Below are 10,632 nucleotides of genomic sequence, written 5' to 3'. Positions count from 1 at the left end.
GAGCAATCCATGAGGAACAAGCCAGCAAGCAGCACACCTCCATGACTTCTGCATCAGCTCCTGCCTCCAGGTTCCTTCTCTGCTTGAGTTCCTGTCCTGATTTCCTTTGATGATGAACTGTGATGTGGAAGCATAAGCTGAATGAACCCTTTCTTCCCCGGGTTGCTTTGGTCATGATGTGTCATCACAATAGAAGCCCTGACTAAGATAAGCTGGTATCAGGATAGTAAGGTATTGCTGATCGTGTTGTTTTGGGGAAGACTGTAGAAGGACTTTGAAACTTTGGGCCCAGAAGATGGTGACTGGATCCCAGACACTGGACATTGATTTATTTATACTGCCGGAGGAGTTTGCTTTTACTTTGTTCAGATTTTAACTGTGCCCTGGTTCTTCCCTCTTGAAGTGAGAAGGTATTTAATTTAATTTTGATTTCTACAGGAGTCCACAGTTGAGAGACTTTGAAGTTTTGAAAGAGATTTTGGATTTAAAAAAAAAAAGATTAGATATTTTAAAGAGACTGAAGTTTATTCATTTTTTTTAAGTGACCAAAATAAAATCTTTTTTTTTTTTTTTTTTTTTTTTTTTTTAAAAACTGTATAAATGTGATCCAAATGTGTCCACCACTAGTTTTTCTCCAAGAACTGGGGAGGACGTTGGTATAGAGGACATTGGCAACCATGAGTTCTGGTGCTCTGTTGCTGAAATCACAGATACATGGTCTTCTGGCCAAGCATCTGTGAGGTCATATTGTTGGCGCATTCACTGTGGCCCTGGGAGTTGCTGCTGCTTATAAGTTTGGCGTGAACCAAGAAAGAAGGGGTATGCAGATTTCTACAGAAATTATGATTCCATGAACAATTTTGAAGAGATGAGGAAGGCTGATGTCTCTCAGAGTGTGATTTCAGAATGCAAAGAATTCTTCAGATTGCTGTAGGAAGCCGAGGTTAGCGGTGATACATCCGCCATTCTAAGATGGTGCTGGCATCCCATGTCTCCACTAGTAAACAACTAACTGTGCAGGTGCAAGAGGCAAAAGCACGCCAAAAGTCACTGCCCATCCCGGGGTGTATTATGGGTAATGAGTGAACAGCCAATCAGAAGTGAATACGTCACTCTAGGGTGTATTTAAGCTGTGCCTCTTCCAGTCTTTGGGTCCTTTCCACTTCTGCTTATACGAATAAAGCCTCGCTGTGGTAACCACCCGAACACTGCCTCTCGTGTCTCTCTTCCACGGGCGAAGGGGACAGGGGAGGCGTTCCATAGAACAGATTGCGTTCCATAGAAGTTCACTGCTGTGTTTCTGAACTATGAGACATGAATATGTGGGCTAAGGAGTAGTTTCCCTCAATAAACAAGAGTTATATGGAGAAAAAAAGAAATATGCTGTAAATAAGCAAACTACAGCCTCTCACTGATATGTATGGACTCCCTGGATGACTAACTGGGCTTAATTGTAAATCACTATCAGCAACAACTTTAAGTTTCAAGTGAGCATGATATTAAGCCATTTTTGCTCTTGAGCATTTCTGGCTGATAATGGAGAAAAATTTGCAGCATTACGCCATTAAACTAAGTTGCATTCATCCTTTTAAAGACATCAATATCAATGCCATTGTCTGTGTTGTCAGACATCACAGTTTTGACTTTTGGTTCACTGGCAGTCTCCTAATATACCACCTCAATATTTTCATCTTCCTCACCACCTGAGGAGGCTTTCTCATTCCCTTCAACCATGTAATGAATGGTTCTGCGTTGACAGGGATCTTGGGCAAGTTCAGTTGAGACACACTTGTTAGAGGCTCTGCATCATCACACATCTCCTGAGGTAGTGGAATCTTGGAGATCAGCTGAACCTGATGCATCTCAATCATACGTTCCTTTCCATGAAGAAGGTACCCTTTTGTTGTTATGACAAAATCTTGGGAAATGGTGCCTGTGTTTCTTGATCTGATCTCTCATCTTCTCATTACAGAGAACTTCAGTCAAAACAAGAGGACCCATGGCTTCACATCCAATTTTTCTGCCTCAGCAGTGATTTCTTTATCAGATGAATCAATAATGCTCTCTTCTTACCAAACAGGATGTTGACATGGCCTTCTACAGTTCTTGCCAAATCCTTGCTGAGTGTCGGACCTTTTGCGTGGTCCCTGGATTCATCCACTCTGCACTTCAGTTGTATTGTCCTCCCAGCCCTCCTCCTTCTCCTCTTCCAGAGCATGTGGAGGGCTAACTTCACTTGGTGGTGGAGCCAGTTCTCTCATCCTTTCCTTTCCTCTCTTTCCTGTACCACTGTCATTATTCTTAGGCGAGTTTCTGAGAACCAATGTACCAAGTTTATGATGTGTGTAAGCACACCTCAGTTCCCACAGGCTTTACAAAAATTACCTCTTGCTTGCTTTGTTGGATTGACATGTAGATCTGTTTCAGGACTCTCACACTTAGGAGAAAGAACAGCTTTTTAATGATTTTTTAAATCCATCCAACATGTCTTGCCACTTGATCACCTCATGAAATCCATCAACAATGTCATGGTCATTCTTAACATCAAACTGTCTGTGCTCCCAGCTTACAACAAAATATCTAACGGGATACATTGGAAGCCAGTTGAGTGCCTTTGTAATGTCAGTTGACCATGCTGTCTATAGCTGTCTGGATTCCATTTCCTTTGCCCTCAATCTTGGCAATCAAATGAATCATCTTGTAGCGACAGGACTGGTCTGTCACGCTGTGGTTGACATCGACAGATATTTTGGCTTATTAGTAACATTATCAATCAGATGAACAGGTCTTTGATTGCGGGTTTTTGGTACCTTCTGTCTGGAGAAGAAGAGAGGGCATAAATAACTGCAGAAATTCTCCCCTGGCCTCTGACGTGAAAGCCTTTCCTCACTGAGGCTTTAAGCTTGTCTGCTGTGTTTCCTCAAAACAGATACCAATGGCTGTCCAACAGCTCTCTGGAATGGTCTCTCTCTGACTGGGGCTGGGGTTTTAATGTGTTTGAATTTGTAAAGACTGTGGGACTTTTAAAGTTATTGTGTTTCATATTGTAACGTGAATATCAATGTGCCATCTTCAGGATAAATAAGGAAGGAAAGATTCTAGTTGAGAAGTGATGTGTTTGTGTGTTAGGCCTGGCCGTAAGGGCACGAGACTTTAATCCCCAGCCTTTGGGAGGCAGCGGCAAGCAGATCTCTGAATTTGAAGCCAGTCTGGTCTACAGATCAAGTTTCAGGACGTCTAAGAAACCCTACTTCAAAGCATTCCCATCCCACTCCATCCCCCTAAAAATATAGGAAAAAAAGAAAAAAAAGAAAAACGACATGTTTGTGTGTAAAGCTGACATGGGATCAGTTCTACTGGCAGGTTTTATGTCCAACCCGACACAAGGTAAAGTCATCTGAGAGAAAGGAACCTCAATCAGAAAATGCCTCCGTAAGATCAGGATGTACATAAGCCTGCAGGGCATTTTCTTAATTGATAATTTATGGGGGAGTGCCCAGACCACTATTGGTGGTGCCATTTCTGCGCTGGTTGTCCCGGGTTCTATAATGAAGTAGGCTGAGCAAGCCAGTGAAACAGTACGTCTTCATGGCGTCCGCATCAGGTTTCTGCTCTGCTTGAGTGCCGGTCCTGACTTCCTTTGGTGAGGATGTGAAAGCTTAAGCTGAACAAACACTTTTCCTCCCCAAGTCGCTCTGGTCATGGTGTTTCACCACAGCAGTCGTGACCGTAATGGAGACACCATTCTCACCGAGGGTCCTAGTTAGGTTCCCATGGCCTGCCCAATGCAGCTCAACCATCTCTGTCAGTCCCCAGGATAACACGCTCTCCTGACCTCCTTCACACCAGGCATGTACGTGGTGTATACACCCACATGCAGATTACACACATAAAACAGAAATAAATCTTTAAGAAAAAGCACCAGGTCTAGAAAAATCAGCCAGCACATATAAATCTTTATGTGGCTAGCTCTATATTCAAAGTAAAAAGTTAAAATTCAATAATAAGGGCAATTTTTGTTTGCTTGTTTTTCCTGACAGGGTTTCTCTGTGTAGCCTTAGCTGTCCTGGAAATCACTCTGTAGACCAGGCTGACCTGGAACTCACAAAGACCTGCCTGCCCCTGCCTCCCAAGTACTGGTATTAAAGCACCACCTCTGTCCTATAAGTACAGATTTTTAACATAATCTAAGTCAATTGTTTTTTAGATGTATGAGGTATGACTCATTAAAATGTTTAGTCATATGCCCCACATATATAGAATTTGTTAGCCGGGTAGTGGTGGCACAAGCCTTTAATCCCAGCACTTGGGAGGCAGAGGCAGGCTGATTTCTGAGTTCGAGGCCAGCCTGGTCTACAGAGTGAGTTCCAGGACAGCCAGGGCTACACAGAGAAACCCTGTCTCGAAAAACCAAAAAAAAACCAAAAAACTCAAAATCAACAACAACAACAACAAAAGAACTTGTTTTTGGTCTATTATGCTTTTACTACTTTACTAACTGAATTTGAATTTCTAATGCCCCCACATTTAAATTTATGGTTTTTGGAATACAAGAACACCACCCTTCAAACTCTGAACAAGTTCATTGTATAGTGGTTTAAATACATATTAATTTAAATATAAAGGTTTAAATAGTTACTTATGTCCTCTTCTGGCCTTTCTGAACACCAGGCAGTGCCCCCAACATGTATGAAGACATTCACACACACAGAGAGAAAATAAAAATATAGCCTTAGTAACTCAGAGAAATTTGCCTTTTTTTTTTTTTTTGAAAAATTACCCAGATAACCTCAAGTATCTAAATATTAGATTAATCCACATGAGAGCAAGGCAGGGGTAGAACCAGAAGAGCGATTACCTAATTACTCAGTGTTCACTGATGTGTATCCCATACCAGCTGTAAATATATTGTCTTCTTTAATATTCTTAAAAATTCTGCAAGCTGGCGCAGTGGCTAAGAGCGATTGCTTGTTTTTCTTTCATGTTGTTGTGCTACACACAAAACAACTTCAGAGACAAAAGCTTTATTTTAACTCAGTTCCCAGTGATGGGGCATTGTGGTGGGGGGAGTTGTCAGAGGCTTGGAGCAGTTGGCCACATTGTATCTGCAGTCAGGAGGAGAGAGCAATGACCCTGTGCAGGCTGCTATGCTACCCCTCTTCCTGCCTATCCCAGTTAGGGAATGGCCCCGTTCATAGAGGGCAGGTCTTCCTGCTCTGCTGATTCTCTCAAGACGATCTCCCACCTATGGGACTCTCTGTCCTGACAACCAGCCCCATCACATATGCATTAGGGACACACTTGTGCTGAAGAACAAAGAGATGAACAGGTGAAATAGTTCAGACAGGTCTACAGGGGTGAGAGAAATCTCTAATTTTTTTTTTTTTACATTCATTCATGTTGTCTGAGGTATGTGTGTGTGTGTATCACAGCGTGCATGTGGAAGTCAAAGGGCAACCTGTGGGAATCAGCTTTCTCTTTCTGCCATGTGGGTCCTGTGACAATACTCAGGTCATAAAGCTTGAGGTAAAGACCTCTCCCTGCTGAGCCATTGGGACAGCTTGGATGACTGTGCTTGTGGGCCAGATGTATATTTTATTAAGGTTGACCAAGCAGCCCTGTAAAGTACTGTTACTTTTCTGAGTTTGCAAGTAAGGCATTTGAGACTTGGAGGGTTGCTTATGTCACAGAACTGCTTAAGGGCAGGACTATCTATCATTTCTTGTCTTTCCCTGGTTGTCCTCTGATGGATCAGGAAGGCATCTAGGCAATGGAGAGACAGCCCAAGACTGACGAACAGCCTGCTGGGGAAGATGACAGTGTTTTAAATGTTTGGTAAATTTGCCTTTAATCCTACCCACAGGACATGGGCATCATTGTTCCCAGGAACAATGCCCAGTTTAAGGACAATGACAAAGGGTGGAAAGTGACTGGCTGTGGCTCCTCTCAGACCCTCACAGTTACCAGGCTGAGAGATTCAGCAGACCTCACTGGAAGGATGACGCCAGTGGGCTTTTTCTCCAGCGTGTTCTGAAACATTCCATCCTTCAGTCTTCTGAGTCATTTCACCTGCAGTTTCTAGAACTCTGCGTCGTTTCAGGGTCCATAGGCAAGCCCGAAGGTAAATAATGTTTTTACTCTTCCTGATTTCATAAAAGTAGACTCATGACTCAGTTACATTCTCCAGAGAGCTGAAGGTGTACTCACATGTGTCCAGGCCAGGAGTTAGTCACATCAACAACCCAGAGTTGCTAGGCAACCCAATACACAATTAGTTTCAGCAATGGCAGTGTTTGCTCTTAGTTCTGGGATGTTCTGGGTATTCTGACTTAAGTTTCAAGGACACAGGTGTGGGACAACCATATGTGGTGTTTCTTCTGTTTCTCGCCTGTATTCTCCTTTCCCTTCCTAAGGGACCCTGGATTTGGTTCACACGTCCTGCTCAAGATTGTTACTTTTGTTGCAATTGTAATTGGTTTTGGTGGTTGAGCCTTCCTAAAGTTAGGAAGATTTCCCTCTGTCCCTCTGGGACTTCCTTCCTTTCCCTAAACTGAGGAAGACGTAGAGGAGATGCTTTCTGTCTGACCAGACTATACTTTCAGGAATTACACAGGTCACAAGTGACACAAAGACAAGCGGGACACTTCTTGGAATGGCTAGGGTACACTTCTTTCCCATGACACAAGCAGTAGCCTCCTAGCAGGCTTTCCCTTGACATTAACAGCTGGGGCTTTCTGGAACCCTCCTGGTGGCTAAGCTTCCCCCACATCCAGTCTCAGACCCGCTGTGGTCCACCGCAGGAGCCCTCCCATCCCCAGCTGGTACCAATTCCAGAGAATCTTTCTGCTTAAATCAACCAGGATCAGTTCCTAAACTTGACCCAAGATTCCTGAGCAGACACTTTCCCGGAGTGTTCTAGAGTGTCTGCTCATTTCTCCTAGCTGGTATAACCATGCAAACTCTGGATTAGAACAGCAGAAGTCTACCTTATCACAGTTCTAGAGGGGAGGCATTGGAAACCGGCTCTGGGCTATGTGAATCAAGGGCCACAGTCCCTCCAGAAATGATCAAGGAACTCAGATCCTTCTTCCAGATTCCAGCAGCTGCCAGGATTCCTTACCTTATTGACTTCTGAATGTGGTTACATTATTCTGTTCTCTGCCTCTGGTCACATTGCCCTGCCTTCCGTCTGTGTCAGTGTTCCCTCTGCCTTGTATAAGGACATGTAATTGCATTTGAGACACACCTCCACTCCAGGGTAATCTTCCATCTTGAGAGTCTTACTCAGATCTATAAAGTCTGCCCCCGTGTCCTCCCCCCTCTTTGCCATAGAAGGCTGCATTCACAGGCTCTAAGCTAGTGCATGGGGATGTCTTCTGGGAGGCATTTTTGACTACTTGAGTGTCCTCAATGTATTCCTTCATAGCTCTTGTGGTTGGCTTATCTCTGTCTTCTTTACTAGACTGTGAACTTCAGGGGCTCTGGGGCTCAGGGGCCCAAAGCTGTTTGTCTCATCTTTGCTTTGCTGCCACAGGTAGGGATGTATAGGTACCCACTGATAGGACCAACAGACCAATTAAATCCAACATCTAATGATCACTGCATCTTCTCTTCAGCAAGAGTTTTGAACTTACAGTTTTAGAGGGACTACGTGTCTTTTGTGCTAGACTCTTAGCAGATGAGAGACATGTGGACCCTGATCCAGCTCCCAGGGCAAACATTGTTGATTTTTTTTTTTTTTAATATCAAGCACAGTGGTAGCATCATCAGCATGGCATTCTAGGAAGTTGCTTCTTCTGAGTAAAATTAAACAGCAAGATAAAAAAAATATTCAGCCTGAGGCTTGGTGGCTGTCACCTGGAGCAGGAGTTACTGGAAGACACAGTGTCACAGCAAACTCTCTACTTCTCTGGCTCCTACAATCTTTCTGTCTCCTCTTCTAACATGTTCCCTGAGCCTTAGGTAGGGAGCGTTTTGTAGATGGAGTCACTGGGACTGAGCTCCACAACTCTGCATTTTGATTGGTTGTGGTTTTCTGTTGTGGTCTCTGTCTGTTGCAAAGAGAAGTTTGCTTGACGAGAGTGAGGACTACACTTATCTGTGCACAGATGTTCATTGATTGCTGTTAGGGATTATGCTGGTTTAATGAGTTAGTGGTTGCCGATTCTCCTCCAGTCACCATGACCTCACTGTCACTAAGTGGTTAGCTAGGGTTCCAATGCTATCCCTCTCGTTGGGCACTCTTAAGGTCAATTAGAGAGGTTGGTTACTGCCAAGGTACGTGTGCCACTACTGCCCCTGTAGGATCAGTGTGCCATGCTGATTGGTTGTTGATGTGTTCATGGGTTGGTTGGCTCCTTTGGAAGCTTGCATGGTGCCTTCTAGTACCATGAAGGCTAGCTCTTAGGGAGGGAGCATTCAGGTCAGCTCCAGCTCAGGGTCCCCTGGGGCCTGTTTCTGAAGTACATACTGTCTTCACCATGGAAACTTACCTTCTGCCTCTGGAGTGTAACCAATGGCAACGGCAATCAGATGTATATTTTGGGAGTCTGTAAGCCGATAATCCTGGCCACATCTCTAAAGAGGGCTTCTTGTGTTTGGTACTGGGGTTAGGCGGTCCCGGTTTTTGTTTTTCTCTTAACAAAGCAGTAACTACCCTTAAGTTTCCAAAGCAACTCTCTACCTCAAACAGAAAATGTTTTTCTTTAACCTTGAAACATATGATAATTCCTTTTTACGGTGCCAAACACAATTTGACCTGTCTCCCCTAGTCCCCAGTTATCACCAGCATCTATTCACCCCAAGGAAGTTGCTTTTCTTACTTCGTCCTCCTGACATTTACTTTATTGCCCATCGCGCAAACACAAATCCCCTCAGATGCTTCAGTTCTCTTCTTGTTTTCTCAGAGGAGAGTCATGACCTGCCAAGTGGCTCCATCAATTGACAAGTAGCGTGCTCTGGTCTGTGCTAGCCCCACCCCTTGGGTCCATGCTGCTTAGGAAGACGGTCCGCGTGTGTCTGGTCCTGACCAGCTGCAGCCTGACCTCTGTCTCTGAGCCAAACTGGAAGGACTCACAAGCCTCTAACTTTTGTCTTCCCAAGAAGGCAGCTAAACGACAGGGTGAATGCGTGCTAGGGCAGGCACGCATGCGCAGGTCCAGTCGGTGTGGAGACTAGCGAACATGGTCTTTCCACAGTGTCTGCTGCTGCACACTGTATCACCAAGGCCCCTTAACCCTGGAGGAGTGACAGTGTGGAAGGAAATTATGGAGCTGCTGGTTTTCTTCAGACTTGTGGATTGTAGCTGATAGATCTGCAATGTTCAACAACCACGAACTACTGTTATCATCTTTCTTTTATTTTTTTGAAAAATATAAATTGTTTTAATACTTTTTAAAGATTTATGTCATTTGTGTGTGTGTGTGTGTGTGTGTGTGTGTGTGCCAGTGGAGGTCAGAAGAGGGTGTCGGAGCCCCTGGAGCTGGAGTTACAGGGAGTTGTGAGCCACCCAGTGTGGGTGCTGGGTACTGAACTTGGGTCTTCTGGAAGAGCAGCCAACTTTGCCATCTCTCCAGCCCTTAAATTTCTGTTTTTAAAGATTGGTCCAAAAAATTTCCTGCCATTGTCCATCAAATCCCTTGTGAATTTAACATCTCTGACGGGGAGAAGCATTACACAAATATGAAAGTATTGTTTACCACTGTCTCTGGACTTGAAAGGGACAGAGATAACCAACCTAACTTTACTGCCCTTATTCTCCTGATCTTCTTTTGAAGCCACTGTTGATGAGTGGAAAAATGAAACAAAGAAGCAGCTAGATCTAAAAGAGGTATTCATAGGACCAAGGAGTGACAGGAGCGAGCCTTGTGCTGGATGGCTACCGTAAATACTGGACTAGGAGAGAACCTTTAAAACGCCTTGCCTAGTGGCTGGGGATGTAGCTTAGTTGGTGCCATGCTTGCCTTGCATGCATGCAGCTCTGTGTTCTGTCCCCACCTCTCCATGCATTTGTCATGGTGGTACACTCCTGTATTTCCAACAGGTGAGAGGCAGAGGTAGGAAGATCACAACAGATTCCAGGTCAGCTTGGTCTACATAGCACGGCTATAGACGTGGCTATAGAATGAAACTCAATTAATAAACAAAAACAAATAAATATTTGTCTAAGAAGATAAGGTCATGATAAAGGAACATACTGTTTTCCAAACAAATTACTGTTTGAGAACTGTCAAATCTCTGACTTAAGAGGAATGTTGTCTCCTACACTTCAGAGTGAAAACTTCAAAGGACAGTCTTATTATACACATATCTGAGGGTGGTGTTCAGAGCCAGTGTCTTTTGGTCGATATGACAGCTTTTAGCTTTTCTCTAATTGACAGGTCCCCAAATCAGTTTCTAAAACACATTTCTGCCAGTCCTTCACACCAGCAGCCAGGCCATTTGGAAGCAGGTTCCTGATGAATTATTCATTTGTTGCATCAAAATACAGAGCCTTGCTCACCTCTGGGTTGTTTTCCAGTGCACACTGCCAACCATCTGAGAGCTGTACTAAATGTGATTATTGAAAGGAATATCAGAATTCCTCCCAACACGACAGACTGTGGGGAGGCCCCACAGCACAGGCAATGGGCA

The 10,632-nt window shown here is 44.1% G+C and overlaps 2 pseudogenes; one reads left to right on the top strand and one right to left on the bottom strand.

Annotated features, from left to right (window-relative positions):
• Positions 1–677: 677 nt before the first annotated feature.
• Positions 678–934, top strand: LOC143438338 (cytochrome c oxidase subunit 6C-2 pseudogene; annotated as a pseudogene).
• Positions 935–1,569: 635 nt separating this feature from the next.
• Positions 1,570–8,854, bottom strand: LOC143438337 (eukaryotic translation initiation factor 5 pseudogene; annotated as a pseudogene).
• Between the last annotated feature and the right edge of the window lie 1,778 nt (positions 8,855–10,632).

The sequence above is a fragment of the Arvicanthis niloticus genome, chromosome 25 (assembly GCF_011762505.2).
Source record: "Arvicanthis niloticus isolate mArvNil1 chromosome 25, mArvNil1.pat.X, whole genome shotgun sequence".
NCBI lineage: Eukaryota > Metazoa > Chordata > Mammalia > Rodentia > Muridae > Arvicanthis > Arvicanthis niloticus.
The sequence above is the reverse complement of the archived record's forward strand: the minus strand, read 5'-3'. Positions and strand labels throughout refer to the sequence as shown.